At 42.9% G+C, this 17,553-nt stretch overlaps 1 protein-coding gene across 4 annotated transcripts in view; it reads left to right on the top strand.

Moving 5' to 3' along the window:
* Positions 1–1,670: 1,670 nt before the first annotated feature.
* SPECC1 (sperm antigen with calponin homology and coiled-coil domains 1) overlaps positions 1,671–17,553 on the top strand; it is a 271,702-nt gene continuing 255,819 nt past the window's right edge. For 2 of the 4 annotated variants that reach the window (XM_078067987.1, XM_078067988.1), the window contains exon 1: positions 1,671–1,780. The gene's annotated coding sequence lies outside the window, so the exon portion shown is untranslated. Of the gene's footprint in view, positions 1,781–2,005; positions 2,177–17,553 lie in introns of those variants that run through there. The other 2 variants (XM_078067990.1, XM_036084541.2) reach the window with 1 other exon arrangement.

Genomic DNA, 17,553 nt, shown 5'->3' with positions numbered 1-17,553 from the left:
CACTGAAGACATCACTCGCAGTGATGCAAAAGGTGTTCTGCCATGTGTATGGGTATTTCCACACCCACGTGCATGACCTTAGCTCTTCTGTTCACCCCACTGCTCCTGCTGGGGCCACCCTGCTTGCTGCACAAAGTACATAAGGATACTTGGTGGTCCTGCCTCCACTCCACGTTAGCCATCCATCCTCACATCCTGACCTGCTCATCAGCAACCATCCCTATTCTCTTACCAGAAGCTCCTCTCCAGCTTGCTTCTTTAATTACTCCAATAAGACAACTAAATCTCTGGCCCCTATCAAAATTCCCAGTCTGTTGAACCCACTACTTCTTCCCCACCATTCAACGATCTCCCTCCTCTACTTCTCTTATTACTCTGCTTAGATCCCATGATTCAGCATTTCACACACTTCCACACTATTGACGTTTGAGGCTGGAACATTCTTGGTTGTGGGGGGCTGTCCTGCGCATTGCAGAATGTTTAACACCATTCCTGACCTCTACCCATTAGATGCCCATACCACCCCTAGTCATGCAACCAAAAATATCTCCAGACATCACCATATTTTCCTGGGTCAGGGTGGGGGGCATGAGAACCACTAGTCTAGATTCATCCCTCTAACTTATGCCTGGGACTCTACCTCCCTCCTCACATATATACAATCTTTTCAGGAATCATACAGTAGGAAATACCTTTTCCTCTCCTGTAGAGTCGGAAGCTCTCTCTCAACCAGATTCTTTTCATAAATACTCAAACATCTTAAAAAAAAAAAATCCTCAGTCACACTTCCATCCCCGACCACTGGTACCTCTCCTTCCCCTCCCCACCACATCTTGCAAGCGTTGGCTATTCTTCCTGCCTCCATTGTTTGATTCTCTCTCCTTCAAATATGACTCAGGGTTCTTGGCATTCCACTCCTGTAGCTCTCACTACAGTTCTAAGTGACTTCCATGTCTATAAACGCAGTGGACAGTTTTCAGCCTGTGGTCATAGGCACAATGGAGGAGAACCAGATGGAGGGAAGTAAAGATCCTGAATTTGGTCTTGACCCTGTTGAATTTCAGGTGTCTCAGAGGCATCCCAGAGGAGATGTCGTGTGGACACCGAGACAATGAGGGCTGGAGTCAGGGGAGAGGTCGAGGCTGGGACATAAACTGCCTGGGTATCCCGCAGTGTACCTAGGGACATGTAGGTATGTGTGTATGCGTGTGGGTAACTGATGCCGTAGTTGTAATGTTAACTACCTTGGCAAGGGGCGGTGGTGTGTAGAGCAATTAGAATCACTTGAAGAGTTTGCAAAATGCAGATTCCTGGGTCCCACCCCAGTTTTTAATACAGTAAAAACCGAATAGCCTCCTTGTGATGGAGAATTTGCATTTCTACCAAGTTCCCACATGATCGATGCTGAAGCTGGTGGTCCAGGTACCACACTCTACACACCACTAATCTGGAGTGAGGAGAGGAGGCCCTAGGGCTCGACTGGGCGCTCCAGCATTTATCAGTCAGAAGCGGAGGTGAGCCCAAGAGAGACAGAAGAAGGACCGGGGAAGAAAGGACCACCACCAGTTTTTGGATGGAGAGCGGCAGAGGGCGAAGCTGCAGAGGCCCCGGGACTACATCTCCCAGGATGCCCCGCGCCGGCTCGCGCCCGCCCCCTGGAGGCGGCTCCCGGAGGCGCGGGTAGGATGCCAGGGACCTTTGGCGGAGCATCCGTGAGCGCGGGGAGCCGCGGCGGCTGCGAGCTGCGGCGGCGGCGGCGCGGCTAGAGGTAGCGGGGCCGGTGAGTAGGTGCGGCGCTGGTCGCCGGCTCCTTTGCGCCTCAGCCGCGTCGTCTTCCCGGGTCGAGAGGGCGAGCCCTGGGTTCCGAGGGTCCGGGAGCCGGGGCGCAGGACGGTCCGTCTGAGAGGGAAGACGCTCTGCTGCCGTTGTCGCCGCGGTGGCCCCGGTCCCCCTCCGCCCGGCGGGTCCCGCCCCCAGCCCGGGACGGACGTCCTACCCCGTCCTGCCCACCCAGCCCGGGAGCTGCGGGACCGGCGCCGCAGGTGGCCGCGGCAGGGGGCCGCCCCTCTCCCCTCCGGGCCCCGGGGGTTGGCGCAGAAGCCCAGGACGGAGGGCCAGGTGACTCCGAGGACTGCGGCCCTGAGAGGCGCCCCCAGCCCTCGCCGGGGTGGGACAGGTGCGTGGGCACGCCCGACCGGGGCTCCCCGGGGCTCCCCGGGGCCCCCGGAGCCTCCCGCACCCCCCCCCCCCCGGTGCTGTCCTGAGGCTGCTGTGTGTGTGTGTCGGGGACCGAGTAACCCTTGGCCGTCCTCCGCGTCCACAGAGCTCCGGCCCCCTTGTTGGCCTGGGGTGACCGGGGAAGGCTCTGGCCGCGCGTCTCCCGGGTCAGCTGGCGGTGTCCTGGGGGACCGTTTGGATGCTTAGGGGTGGCCGGTGATGCGGAGCCTGCCAGGAGTGCAACAGGAACAACCTCCTTCCCAAATATCTTTGAAATACAATTAATTTTGTGTCCTTATTTTTTTTTTTTAAAGCAAGTTTGACCCCGAATAGCTTATTTTTATTTTGTGCGAGCTGCAGTTGGCAGCACGCAAGTTTATATAATAAGCAGTATAAGGTTTGAAAAAAATATTCCTCTGAAGGTGCTCTTCCTTGCCCTCTATCGGAAGAATGATGCTGGACTGGTTGGCATGCTTATCCATTAGTAACTGCGGTAGCTGCGGGCAGGAGATAAAGTGTTTTTGAGTAGAGTCACAGCTCAGCCCCTCAGGACCAGTTTTGGTTTGAGGAGATTTTTGTTATCTAGTTTCAGGCTCGATGGTATATCAACGTTTAAGATGGGAGAGGGGAGAAGGAGCAAAAGTTTGTCCACCCTAATTTCTTACTCTACAGAAAATAGCTTTGCATGAGTAACTCTCAAAGCAAGCACGGTTAATTTGGTAGCTAAGACTAGATCTGAAGCTCAGCCTTCATGCTAACCTCTATCAGTTTTAATAGTTTTTCAGTTGATTTGTTTGGCTGTTCTAGGTAAATAATCTCGTCATCTGTTAAGAAGCAGCAGATGTCTCTTATTTTCCATTGACCATCTTCTCTACAGTGTTGACTATTTTGGGCTTGGTTTTAGGGGAATGCTCCCATGGGATCGTCACTAAATATATTTTTATCGTATTAAGTAAGTTTTCATTTATGCCTACTTACTAAGAGTTTAAAAAGTTAGGGGTGGATATTGATTTCCCCCCCCCCCAAGTGCTTTTGTATAGCATATATTGATATGAACATGTAGATTTCTTCTTAAAATTGATAACATAGGTGATGCTGCTGCTAGATTTTCTGTGTCTAAAATCCTGGGATAGTTTAAAATGCACTTTTGGGTTGTTTGAAAGATTCAGTGAGCTAACATTTAATTAGAGTTTTGGTATTTATATTTATAAGTGAGATTGGTATATTCCCCCCCCCGCCCACTTTTTTGGGGTCTAAATTCATAATTAGGGTTAGGCTGTCTTCAGTGATTCAATTGGGAAACTTTCCACCATGTTCTATGCTCTGGAGCAGAAGAATTATCTGTTCGTTGAAGTTTGGCAGAATCTGACTGCAGGCTGCCTGGGCTGCTGGTGATAATATTTTTTAAGAAGTTGGTATCAGTACTTAACTATCTTTTCTATTCTTTCCATGATCATGGATTTTTCTCAGGTTTTCTGTTTCTTCAAAGTCAATCTAATATTTTACATCTTCCCAGAAAATCATTAACATTATTGAAATTTAATATGTGTTAGCATAATGTTGTTTATAGTCTTCCGTTGTAAGAAAATAGCTCTTCTACATCTATGGTATGTTGTCTATCTTGTTCACACTTTTGTATGCGTGCTTTTTTTTTATTGGTCAGACTTGATTAATGCTTGCTTATTTTATTATCTTTTCAAAGCACCAGTTTCTGGATTTACTGATTAATCCTGTTAATTTTATTTTTCTGTGTCATCCACTTATGTTCTTAATCTTTCTTGCTACTTAATTTGAGTTTATGTCTGTAAGTTCTAGCCTTTTGAATTTGATGGCATCCATCATTGATGTAATCAATCCTCCTGAACAAGGCAAGAACATCTAATATTCTCATGCCAGTCACCTCCTATTTGCCTCTAAGCTCTGTTTTTACTTTAACTCTTTGCATTAGACATTATTGCTGATGTTACTATTATACTGATTTTCCAGGTCAATATTTATTAGACTTATCTACCTGTTTACCTACTTTCTTCACTCTTCATTCCTTCTTATATCATGATATTCTTCTTTGGATCATTTTCCTTTTCCCTGAAGTACACTCTTTAGAAATTCCTGCAGTGATGATGCATTCTCTGATTTTTTATAATATCTGAAAATGCTTTTATTTTGCCTGCACTCTTGAATTTTGGCTTCACCAGGTTTTTCTAAGCCATTGATTTCAAAGTTGTTGTTATTTTTCTAGCAGTTTTTAAAGATGTTGTGTGCCTGGAAGGCTTTGGGATCTCTGTTCTGCCATATTGTTGAAAGAAAGATGGAGATTTAAAAAAAAAACAGAAATTAATTTGTAATCTAATGAACTGTCAGTTTTTGTGACATTTCCCTGTACAAAATTATAGATTTATTTCAAATTTCTTAATTACAAATCTTGTTCTCTGTCTCCTTAGCTTATTTTTTCTCTGTTTGACCTGTTGATTCTGAGACTTACGTTAAAGATTTCCACTATGATTCCCAGTGGGTTTCTTTGGTTCTATTAGTTTTGTAATAGGTATGTTTACGGGCCACCCACAAACAGTGTTTATACATTTACATGTATTTTTGAAGCTATGTTTTTAGACACTTTCAAGCTTTGCAATTCTTATATTTTCTCGTACCTTTGGGGAATACATAGTCATCTATTTTATTTAATTGTTTCTGCTTTTGGTTCTGTTTTGTTGGATATTAATACTGCTACATTTCTTTTATTTTTGTGAGTATGTATCTGGCTTATCTGTTTATATTCATTTATTTTCAATTTTCTGTGTTTTAGCTCTTATTCTTGCAATTAGCTTAGAGCTAGATTTTTGTTTTATTACTTAATGTTTGTGATTTTAAAAAATTATGGTAAAATACACATAAGGTTTACTGTCTTAACATTTTTAAGTGTACAGTTCACTAGTATTAAGTATATTCACATTATTGTCCAACCAATCTCCAGAACTTTTTCATCTTGCAAAATTGAAACTCTATACACATTAAACAACAACCACCCATTCCCTCCTCCCCCCAGCTCCTGGTAACCAGCACTCTACTTTTTGTCTTTATGAATTTTCATGTTCTAGGAACCTCATAAAGTACCTATGTATTTGTCTTTTTGTGACTGGTTTATTCCACTTAGCATAATGTCCCCAGGTCATTTGGTGTCATAGCATGTGTCAGAATTTTCTCCCTTTTTCAGGCTGAATAATATTCCATTGCATATATATACCACATTTTGCTTATCATTTCATTTCTCGGTTGCTTCTATATTTTAGCTGTTGTGAATAATGCTGCTATGAATATGGGTATACAAATATCTCTTGGAGACCCCACTTTCAACGCTTTTGGGCATATACCCAGAACTGGAATTGTGAGTCATATGGTAATTCTATATTTAACTTTTCAAGAAACTGCCAAACTATTTTTCATAGCAGCTGCACCATTTTACATACCCAACCAACAGGGCACAAGGGTTCCAATGTCTCCACATTCTCTACAACACTTGTTATTTTCTGGGTTTTTTTTTATTATTATGTTATGTTAATCACCATACATCACATCATTAGTTTTTGATGTAGTGTTCCATGATTCATTGTTTGCATATAACACCCAGTGCTCCATGCAGAACGTGCCATCTTTAATACCCATCACCAGGCTAGCCCATCCTCCCACCCCCCTCCCCTCTAGAACCCTCAGTTTGTTTTTCAGAGTCTCGGGAAACAAACTGAGGGTTGCTGGAATTTCTGGGGTTTTTTTTGATAGCATCTATCATTATCGGTGTGAAATCTTTGCCTTTCAGTAAGCAGCTTTAACCTGTTTATATTTATTTCAATTACTGATATTTGGGACCTGCTTCCTGCCATCTTATTTTATGTTTTCTATATCTTCTGCTTATTTCCTGCCAGCCACCATCCCTTTCCTACTTTTTGTTAGATTGACTGAATTTTTCTTAATCTATGTTATTCCTCTCAAGATACAGAAATTACAGATATTATTTCTACTCTATGTTAGGTACCTTTAAATTTGGAGGCATTTTTTTTTTTATGGAGGTACAACATAAATGTGTAAAGGTACACACATGTTAAGTGTATAACTCCATGAATTTTAACAGGCTGAACACACATATATTCAGCACTCCAAACAAGAAACAACCTTTCCAACACTCCAGAATCTGCCCTCATGTGGCTTACCACCAAGAATAACCACTATGTTGATTTCTTTCTTTTTTTTAAAGATTTTATTTATTTAATTGACAGAGAGAAAGAGAGAGAGAGAGAGACAGCATGAGGGGGAACACAAGTAGGGGGAGTGGGAGAGGGAGAAGCAGGCTTCCAGCCGAGCAGGGAGCTTGATGCAGGGCTCGATCCCAGGACCCCAGGATCATGACCTGAGCCGAAGGCAGTCACTTAACCAACTGAGCCACCCAGGTGCCCCACCACTATGTTGATTTCTAACACAATGGATTAGTTTTACCTGTTTTCGTACTTTATATTGATAGAATCATAAGTATGTACTCTTTTATATCCAACTTCTTTCCATCAACATTACAGTTGTGTGGTTTGTCTATATTCCTTTTTTTTTTTTTTAAGATTTTATTTATTTATTTGAGAGAGAGGGCAAGCACAAGTGGGCAGAGGGGCATGGGGAGAAGCAGGCTCCCCACTGAGCAGGGAGCCTGATGCGGGACTCAGTCCCAGGACTCTGGGATCATGACCTGAGCCGAAGGCAGACGCTTAACCCACTGAGCCACCCAAGCGCCCATTTGTCTATATTCCTGAGTGTAGTTGTGGTTTGTCCACTCTCGTTGCGGTATATATTCCATTGCATGTATAGCCACGATGTAGATATCCATTTTACATGCTTGACATTTGGGTTGTTTGCAGTTTGGGGATGTCACGAATAGTACTGCTATGAACATTCTAGTACAGGTCTTTTGTGGAATGAATGTTTGCATTTCTGTCAAGTATATCTCTAGGAGGGGAATTGCTTGGTCACGGCAAGTACGAAGAGTTTAAGTAAATACCGACAGTTTCCAACAGTGATTGTACCAACTTATGTACCTGAGAAGCATATGTGGTTGCTTCATATCCTTGTCATCTCTTGATAACTTTTGTCTTTTCCATTTTAGTCATCCTGGTGGGCATCACATTGTGGTTTAGATTCGTATTTCCCTGATGATAAATGAAATTGAGCTCTTTAGTTACCCTTAAATTTTCACACATGTCTAAACAATTTTTCTCTCTTGATGTTTAAAGATAATCTGTATATATGAACTCTTCATGAGTAAAGGAAGAATGAGCCTTAACATGACTTTATTTTTTTTTATTTTATTTTCTTATGTTATGTTAATCACCATACATCACATCATTAGTTTTTGATGTCGTGTTCCATGATTCATTGTTTGCGTATAACACCAAATGCTCCATTCAATACGTGCCCTCTTTAATATCCATCACCAGGCTAACCCCTCCCCCCGGCCCCCTCCCCTCTAGAACCCTCAGTTTGTTTCTCAGAGTTGTTTCATCTCCCCCTCCAATTGCCCTCTTCATTTTTCCCTTCCTACTATCTTCTTTTTTTTAAACATATAATGTATTATTTGTTTCAGAGGTACAGGTCTGTGCTTCATCAGTCTTACACAATTCACAGCACTCACCATAGCACATACCCTCCCCAATGTCTGCACCCAGCCACCCCATCCCTCCCCCCCTCCACTCCAGCAACTCTCAGTTTGTTTCCTGAGGTTAAGAATTCCTCATATCAGTGAGATTGTATGATACATGTCTTTCTCTGATTGACTTATTTCGCTTAGCATAATACCCTCTAGTTCCATCCACGTGGTTGCAAATGGCAAGATACCGTTTTTTTTTTTTTTTTTGATGGCTGCATAATATTCCATTGTATATATGCACCACATCTTCTTTATCCATTCATCTGTTGATGGACATCTTAGCTCTTTCCATAGTTTGGCTACTGTGGACATTGCTGCTATAAACATTGGGGTGCACATACCCCTTCGGATCACTACATTTGTATTTTTGGGGTAAATACCCAGTAGTGCAATTGCTGAGTTGTACGGTAGCTCTATTTTCAACTTTTTGAGGAACCTCCATACTGTTTTCCAGAGTGGCTGCACCAGCTTGCATTCCCACCAACAGTGTGGGAGGGTTCCCCTTTCTCTCCATCCTCGCCAACATCTGTCGTTTCCTGACTTGTTAATTTTAGCCATTCTGACTGGTGTGAGGTGGTATCTCATTGAGGTTTTGATTTGGATTTCACTGATGCTGAGTGATATTGAGCACTTTTTCATGTGTCTGTTGGCCATTTGGATGTCTTCTTTGGAAAAATGTCTGTTCATGTCTTCTGCCCATTTCTTGATTGGATTGTTTGTTCTTTGGGTGTTGAGTTTGATAAGTTCTTTATAGATTTTGGATACTAGCCCTTTATCTGATATGTCATTTGCAAATATCTTCTCCCATTCTGTCGGTTATCTTTTGGTTTTGTTGACTCTTTCCTTTGCTGTGCAAAAGCTTTTTATCTTGATGAAGTCTCAATAGTTCATTTTTGCCCTTGCTTCCCTTGCCTTTGGCGATGTTTCTAGGAAGAAGTTGCTGCGGCTGAGGTCGAAGAGGTTGCTGCCTGTATTCTCCTCTAGGATTTTGATGAACTCCTGTCTCACATTCATCCATTTGAGTCTATTGTGTGTTGTGTAGGGAAACGGTCCAGTTTTATTCTTCTGCATGTGGCTGTCCAATTTTCCCAACACCATTTGTTGAAGAGACTGTCTTTTTTCCATTGGACATTCTTTCCTGCTTTGTCGAAGATTAGTTGACCATAGAGTTGAGGGTCCATTTCTGGGCTCTCTATTCTGTTCCATTGATCTATGTGTCTGTTTTTGTGCCAGTACCATACTGTCTTGATGATGACAGCTTTGTAGTAGAGCTGGAAGTCCGGAATTGTGATGCCGCCAGCTTTGCTTTTCTTTTTCAACATTCCTCTGGCTATTCAGGGTCTTTTCTGGTTCCATACAAATTTTAGGATTATTTGTTCCATTTCTTTGAAAAAAGTGGATGGTATTTTGATAGGGATTGCATTGAATGTGTAGATTGCTCTAGGTAGCATTGACATCTTCACAATATTTGTTCTTCCAATCCATGAGCATGGAACGTTTTTCCATTTCTTTGTGTCTTCCTCAATTTCTTTCATGAGTATTTTATAGTTTTCTGAGTACAGATTCTTTGCCTCTTTGGTTAGATTTATTCCTAGGTATCTAATGGTTTTGGGTTCAATTGTAAATGGGATCACCGCCTTAATTTCTCTTCCTTCTGTCTTGTTGTTGGTATATATGAATGCAACTGATTTCTGTGCATTGATTTTATATCCTGCCACTTTACTGAATTCCTGTATGAATTCTAGCAGTTTTGGGGTGGAGTCTTTTGGGTTTTCCACATAAAGTATCATATTATCTGCAAAAGTGAGAGTTGACTTCTTCTTTGACAATTCAGATGCCTTTTATTTCTTTTTGTTGTCTGATTGCTGTGGCTAGGACTTCTAATACTATGTTGAATAGCAGTGGTGATAGTGGACATCCCTGCCGTGTTCCTGACCTTAGGGGGAAAGCTCTCAGTTTTTCCCCATTGGGATCATTCCCTTAACATGACTTTAATTCTGTCTCGTATTAAGATCCTATGGGATTTTCGGCTTTTGTACATTATGCATAAGCAGTTATGTTTTACTAATTATTTGCTCATCAGTTATAAATTTGGCAATTATTTGCTCATCATTGGTTCTTTTATGAATCCCTAAGGAATTTTTTTTTCCCATGAGATTTTGTGGATGGTAAACTTTCTGAGCCCTTGCATGTTTAAAATGTTTTATTTTGCTTTTCTGAATGAGTACGCTTGACTGAGGCTAGGATTCTAGGTGGAAAACCTCTGCATTTGGGGGTGCCTGGGTGGCTTGGTTGGGTTAGCATCTGCCTTCAGCTCAGGTCATGATCCCAGCCTGCTTCTCCCTCTCCATCTGCCCCATTCCCACCCCCACACTTGTGCTTGAGCTCTGTCTCTCTTTGTGTGTGTATCTCAAATAAATAAATGAAATCTTTAAAAAAAAAAAAAAGCCTCTGCATTTTGAAGATAATTCTTCATTTTCTGCTGGTATCTAGTGTGGTTGATGAGAAGTTTCTGCAGTCTGATTTCTGTTTCTTTATGTTAACCTGTTTAATTTCTCTGAAGCTTTACCATTTTTTCTTGTCCTTGGTATTCAAAAACTTCACTATTTGTTCAGGGGTAGTTCTCTTCTGTTCTTCCTGCTCAGTGCTTCATGGTCCCTTTCTTTCCAAAGATCAATGCATTTCTGTGGCACGGGAGAAGTTTCTCTTTGAGTATTTCCTTGCCTCCATTTCTTTATTGTCTTTTCCTGGAATTACTATTAAATAGGTACCAGAATTTCGCAATTTGTCTTTCATGTTTCTGGACTTTCTTCTGAGATGATCTGCCTCCTTATCTTTATGAGCCGCATTTTCTGAGATTCCTTGCCTTGGCCTTTCCTGTTTACTAATCTCTTGTTTGGCTTTGTCCAGTTAACTCTCCAGTCCATCTGTTGAGTGTTTTTCAATGTTGATTATCATATATTTAACTTTCAAAGTCTCCACTTTGTAAAATTTAGCTTTTAGAATAGATAAGATATTCAGTGTTCAAAAACCATACTGTTCTAAAAAGCTATGAGTGAAAGGTCTTCCCCCATCTGCCCACTTCTCCCTCACCCCACAAGCAGGTAGCCACGTTCCTGTTTCTTATATGTCCCTCCAAAGTCTCTTTATGCAAATACAATTCAATATGAATTTGATTCTTAATCCCTCCTCTTTTTTTTTTTTTGCACAAATAATAGCATTATTCCAGGTACTGCCCTTCACCCTGCTTTTTAATTTCATGACGTAGAGATCTTCACTTCTCAGCTGCTTGCTTTCCTGGATAGAGTGTCCCCTCAAATCTTCCTGAGGATGTTTAATAATTTCTTCTACTCTACTAACTCTCTTTCCTTGGGTATGCATTCTATTGACTTGATGTCCCCATTTTGTGACATTGAATAAAACCTCAGTGACTCTTCCTCTGATGCTCATCTTTGCGTTTGCAGATTCCTGTTTTCCTGCCCATGCTATTTGCCATCGGCTGCCCCTGGTGATTGTTGAAGAGTTGCACCGAGGTGCTGAGCGGGGTGTATATTCCAGGCGAGGGGCCATTTGTTGGGGGCGGCTCAGCGTACGTGGGGGAGGGTCCAGTAGTCCAGGCTGTTCTGAATGCAGTTCCCCAGTTCATCAGGTTGTCATATTCTGTCCCTGCCCCTCTCTCTCTGCAGCCTCAGAGCTCCAAGCCCCTTATCATTTTCCACTGCTTGACAGCCCCCTCCCAGGCGTGCATGGGGCTGTGGTTTGCTCAGGCAATATGATTCTGAGTACTTTCTGCCTTTAAGAAATTTCTTAGACGTTCTAGTTACCCAGTGGCACTGTTTCTTTTTTTTTTTTTTCTCAAGGTCTCTTACTGATTTAATATTGTTAAAAAAGTGGTTTTGCCATTCCATAGAATTTTAGGCCACCCGGGAAGCAGAAGGATGTGTTTAGCCCATTATCTTAGTCCAATCTCCACTATTATCTTTTATTTGGAACTTATCTGTATGTCGGAGGTTTGCAAGACCACCCCCAGAGTCAGTGATTCGCTAGGTCTCACAGGACTCAGCATATTGTCATATTCATGGCTGTGATGTATAACGTCGAAAGATACAAAGCAAAATCAGCCCAGAGGAAAGGTGCACGGTGCCAAGTCCAGAGGACACTAGCTTCCAAGAGTCCTCTCTTGGAAGGAGAGACATGTTTAATTCCCCCAGGATGTTGTGACAGCATGTATGTAATGCTGTCCGCCAGGGAAGCTCACTAGAGACTCGGGGCCCGTGGTTTTTACCAGGGACTGGTCATGGAGGTGCCTTCTTCCTACACATCCAAAACTTCAGGCTCCCAGAAGGAAAGCAGGTGTTCAGTGTAAACCACGGGGTTTGTACAAACTGCTTGGGCCAGTGGGACTCTCTTATCAATTCTGCAAATGTTAGGAACCCCCACCCCCACCCCCCAAACCTAAGTTCTCTGATGTCAGCCAGGGGCTAACCTTGCAAGCAGGGCCTTTTTGAGAATTGCAGTCTCAAGCCTGCTATGTTAATTGTTTCCTGCAACGTTTCCCTCCTAGTTTCCACAGAAAAAGGTGGGTACCTTACCTGGAAATGGCTTCTCACTGCCAGATCATCAAGTGTTTTTTGCTCCCTCTCTGAGGAGGGAGCAACATTTTTGAATATTAAGATACAAATGGTGGGTAAAGAAGTATTTGCTGACTTCGGAAGAAGCCAGAGTGTGGCCTGTCAAACATCCTTGAAAGGATATCAGTGGTAAAGCATGGGGGAGCCACTCAACTATTTTAAATTATTTTTTTTCCCCTATTGGCCTCTGGTCACTTCGAGATGGCAGGTGGCTTATCATCGGACACAGCAATCTGCAACTTAAAATACACCTTCTCCACAGAACCATTCTGATCACCCCAGTCCGTCTCAGTCTCTGTTCCCCCAAATCTGGCCATGGCTCTGCTCATGGAGCATTTCCTCACTTCTCTTCCGTGCTTGTATTAGATGGTTTTGTTGCTTCACCCTTTGGGGCTGAGTTTAATCTCCCACGAGATCGAGAATTCCCTGAGGACCAAGCAGCAACTCCTACTCAGTTACGTTAGCTGTGCCTCTCGAGTGGGCGAAATGGTTATAGTTGGTGCCTGTTAATGCTTGTTGAAGGAACAGCTACAGGAAAGTAGGAAACAGTAGGAAACATTCTGTCCCCTGCTTAACACGTGGCTGATTTTTTGTTCTGTGATGAGGATGATGCTGGGAAGCGCCAAGCTGCCATTAGCTGTTCGGATTGTCTGAGTTCTGTCTCCGCAGGCAGCAGATGGTATAATTGTATAATTAAAGGTTTTTGTTTGAGAGGTTTTCTGAGGTCACTGAAACTGCGTGGGGGCTTAGATCCCAAACCATTTTTTTTCTTCCTAACCCTACAGAATGTATCTGGTTGTAGACTTGTTTCTTCCCTCTCCCCCCTGTGTTTGGACCTCAGGTGTGGGGAATGACTAATCATAATCTCATTCTTAGCACTTTATCATCATTGGTCCATGCAAGCCCCTCTCTTGTCTTGCACACTTGTTCATGCATTTGTTCATTGATTCATTCATTCCTTTCTATGCTGTGTACCCCATGCTTACTCTCCTCCCTCCATTAGCAAACTACTCTAATGCGTTTGATATACATGCTTTTGTTATATGTGTACTTAAAAATGCATACTGTGTTTTGCGTGCATGTGTTTTTCATTTACATAAATGGTGTCATGTTATAGCTGTCACTCTCTTTCATACTGTTGTCATTCACCACTATGTTTTTATGACCTCTCCCTGTTGCTGTGTGATTATCTGGTCTGTCTGTGTATCCACTACATCTTGCCTCTCTCTCATCCGGTGATGGACACACAGACATTGATTCCTACCCCCAGACACTTCAAACAATGCTGAATGGAACTCTTGTGCATGTCCCCGTATGGTCTATGCGAGAATCTCTTTGAGGTTTAGACGCAGGACTAGGATTTCCTGGTCATAGTATGTGCCTGTGGTTAATAGAACCAAGTATTGTCCAGTCAGTCTTGAGCATGTCTGCACCACCTACCTTTCCCCAGCAGTGCCCAGGATTTTGGTTTTACCTTTTGATATGTTAATTGAGAGCACTTTAATAATCAAGACATTTCACATAAAAATCCGTTATCTCTAGCCTCTGTTGGATAAATAGTATTTCATCATTGGCTAAAGTCACGGGGTGGTAGCTTCCTCCTTTAGCTATGACACAAGTTCTCCCTGACCCGGCTGGCCCCACTCACTCTCTTGACCTCCTGGTCCCTGTAGTTGTTTGGGTTTAAGGCCAGCCCGTCTTGTACGTGAAACGATACCTCGGAAATAAACAAGCTGGTGCCGATATTCATGAAGATGTTAGATGAGCATGGTTTTGGGGTCAAGTGGACTCAAGTGGCAAGCACAGCAGTGGTTGTTATATCTCATGACACTGACTGGGGGTCAGTAAGGTAACAGAAAACAGACGGAATGTGCCCACCCTCTTAGAGCAGTAATAACTCATTCTTTTCAACCCTTTCGGTATTGTCTCTTATTTTGACATACAAAAAGGCCATAGCTCAGGGGAGTCCGCATATGAGTGGAAACTCTAAACCAGGGGTTTGAAAACTTTTTCTTTTTTTTTTTTTAATATTTTTTTTATTTATTTGAAAGAGAGAGACACAGCGAGAGAGAGAACACAAGCAGGGGGAGTGGGAGAGGGAGAAGCAGGCTTCCCGCGGAGCAGGGAGCCCGATGCGGGGCTTGATCCCAGGACCCTGGGATCATGACCTGAGCCGAAGGCAGACGCTCAATGACTGAGCCACCCAGGCGCCCCTGAAAACTTTTTCTATAAAGAGCCAGATACTATTTTAGGATTCCCAGGGTCATACAGTCTCTCTCATAACTACTCTCTCTCATAACTACTCTAAGGGCTGGCATGGAGCCTACTTAAAAAAATTGGCAAAATGAATTCAGCAGAATTAAAAAAGTAATACGTTTTGACCAAATATATTTATATATTATATATACATATATATATATATAATATATATATGTATATATTTTAAAGTAAGCTCCACATCCAGCACAGAGCCCAACATGGGGCTCAAACTCATGACCATGAGATCAAGATCTGAGCCAAGAACAAGAGTTGGGTGCTCAACTGACTGAGCCACCCAGGTGCCTCTTGGCCAGATTGTTTTTATTCCAGGAATTCAAGAATGGTTTGATATAAGGACATATGCAGTTTAATACATTGTATATATAATAAAAGGGGAAAGCTATAGAATCATGTTGAGAGGTACTGAAAAAGCACTTAATAGAATTTGACTTGAATCTTGTCAGTCCTTGAGAAGCTTTTGTGTTCCCTGCCTTCCACGTGTGCAGGCTTCCTTGCCTGGCTGACTTTCTCACCTTTTTATTGCTCTGGCAAATCCTTGCTCATTAGTTGTATAATTTTTCATTCATCATGTTTTTTTGTGAATCCTCTCTTGTGTACCCCTGTGTGGAATAAGTTGCCCAATTCTCTCTAGTGCAGTAAGGCTCCATCCATATCTCTGTCCTTGCATTTCGATGGTCGTTCTCAGTTTCTCTTCGTACTTAGTTGATTTCCTTCTGTAGGAGCCAAGTGCAATGTCAGGACCCAGAGATACAGAGACAGATTAGACATCGCCCGGGCATCCGCCTCTTCACCGTCAGACTCAGTCCCACCCTTCTCCCGTTCTCTATGTTGGAAGGAGCTGATTCTGCCAACTTCACTTTGCAGGCTCCTTTGTCAAATGCCGCTGGCGAAGGGTGGCTAGGAAAAGGCACTAGTGGGAGATTGGAAGGTGAGGGGAAGGCAGAAGCCAGGGGACGTCTCTCCCCGTTTTCTGCTTTGAACAGTATCTCTGGGGTGGTTCCAACTCCAGCTGTGTGACACTGGCCTCTGGTGATACCACCTTCTTCCTTTCCCCTCTAGGCTTAAGTGTGCTGGATGTGTCCTACTCCGGGGTGGCTCACCATCCCACCATCCCATTTGGCTGCTTAGCCCTTCCCCAGACCTTGTAACTACTTCCCATATTAAATTCCCTCTATTGAACTACCTCTTTTGAATTCTGTTTTCTTGATTGGACCCTGCCCGGTTTAGACAAGAATGTTACTTCTGTGTGCCCACAGTCTTATGGGAAAAATAGACATTAAAACAACTGTAATTTTTTTTCTGTTCAATGATCCTTCCTTCCTTCTTCTGGAAGTAGATTTTGCTTTGGGCGCAGGGATTGGCCATGACCCAGATTGAAACAGTCATGGAACTTCATACGTACTCCCTGTTCACAAAGATTTTTCCAGGGGTGACCATGTCATCCATACCAGGCTAATCACTTTTCTTTGGATAGTTCAAAATGGAGCCAGTAGAGCAAGAGGCCCCTTTGTTCCTGGGAGCTATAAGGATGCGTGAACTCCATGGGAGCTTGGTCCTTGTTTTGTTTAGTATATGTCTCCAGTGCACAGTAAGTGCACAGTAAGTGCCAAATAAATACAGTTTCGTAAAATCTGAGATGCTAGCAATTTTAAAACAATTATTATGTGTTTCACTATAAAAGAAAAAAATGCTGTCAATTAAACTGTGATACGATGCTTTTTATTAGGTACATTTTTTTTAATTTTAGACTTACTGAGATCTTTTAGAGTTATTTAGACATAAGTGTATGTCATATTCCATTCTTGTACATGTGCACAAAGGAAAATATAAGTGTGACAAATTGGTTAAGGTATTTCTAAAACTTCCTCACATTCAGAGTGTCTCTCTCTCTCTTTTTTAAAGATTTATTTATTTGAGAGAGAGAGAGAGAGCAAGAGCATGGGGAGGGGCAGAGGGAGAAAGAGAAACTTTAGCAGACTCTGCGTTAAGCATGGAGCCCGATTTAGGGCTCAATCCCACGACCCTGAGATCACGACTTGAGCCGAAACCAAGGGTCCGATGCTTAACCAACTGAGCCACCCAGGTGCCCCCAGAGTGTCTCTTTTGAATCATTTTTTCACCCAAGTCATTTATGTCTGTGATTTTTTTCACAGAGAGCATCCCCTCTGCCATCAGGAACACTGGTCATGTGTTGGTTGTGAAAGCGTTCCTCAGTTTTCTCCAGGATTTCCTTCTGAGCTTGTGACATCTGTTCTGCAAGTTTGATGCTGACCCTTCCATTGATCTTGACTAAAGGTATCGACCAGAAGGTGTCGATTAAACAATCAGGACTCACATCCCTTCTTTGAAGATCCTTGCTTAGTTTGGAGGCTGAAATATTGTAGGATTATCCATGAGGCCACCTAGGATGAAAATGAAGTCAACATGCTTTTTGGCGAGCTGCTGCTTCTTCTTCTTCTTCTTCTTCTTCTTCTTCTTCTTCTTCTTCTTCTTCTTCTTCTTCTCCTTCTCCTCCTCCTCCTCCTCCTTCTTCCTTAAAGATTTTATTTATTTATTTATTTATTTATTTGAGAGAGAGAGAGGGAGAGAGAGAGAGAACACAAGTGGGGGACAGAGGCAGAGGGAGAGGGAGCCCAATGCGGGGCTCAATCCCAGGACCCCGAGATCACCACCTGAACCAAAGGCAGATGCTTAACTCACAGAGCCACACGGGGGTCCCAGGAACTTATTTTTCAAGTGAGCTTA

Source organism: Halichoerus grypus, chromosome 2 (genome assembly GCF_964656455.1).
Source record: "Halichoerus grypus chromosome 2, mHalGry1.hap1.1, whole genome shotgun sequence".
Classification (NCBI taxonomy): Eukaryota; Metazoa; Chordata; class Mammalia; order Carnivora; family Phocidae; genus Halichoerus; species Halichoerus grypus.
This window is presented reverse-complemented; position numbering and strand designations above follow the sequence as displayed.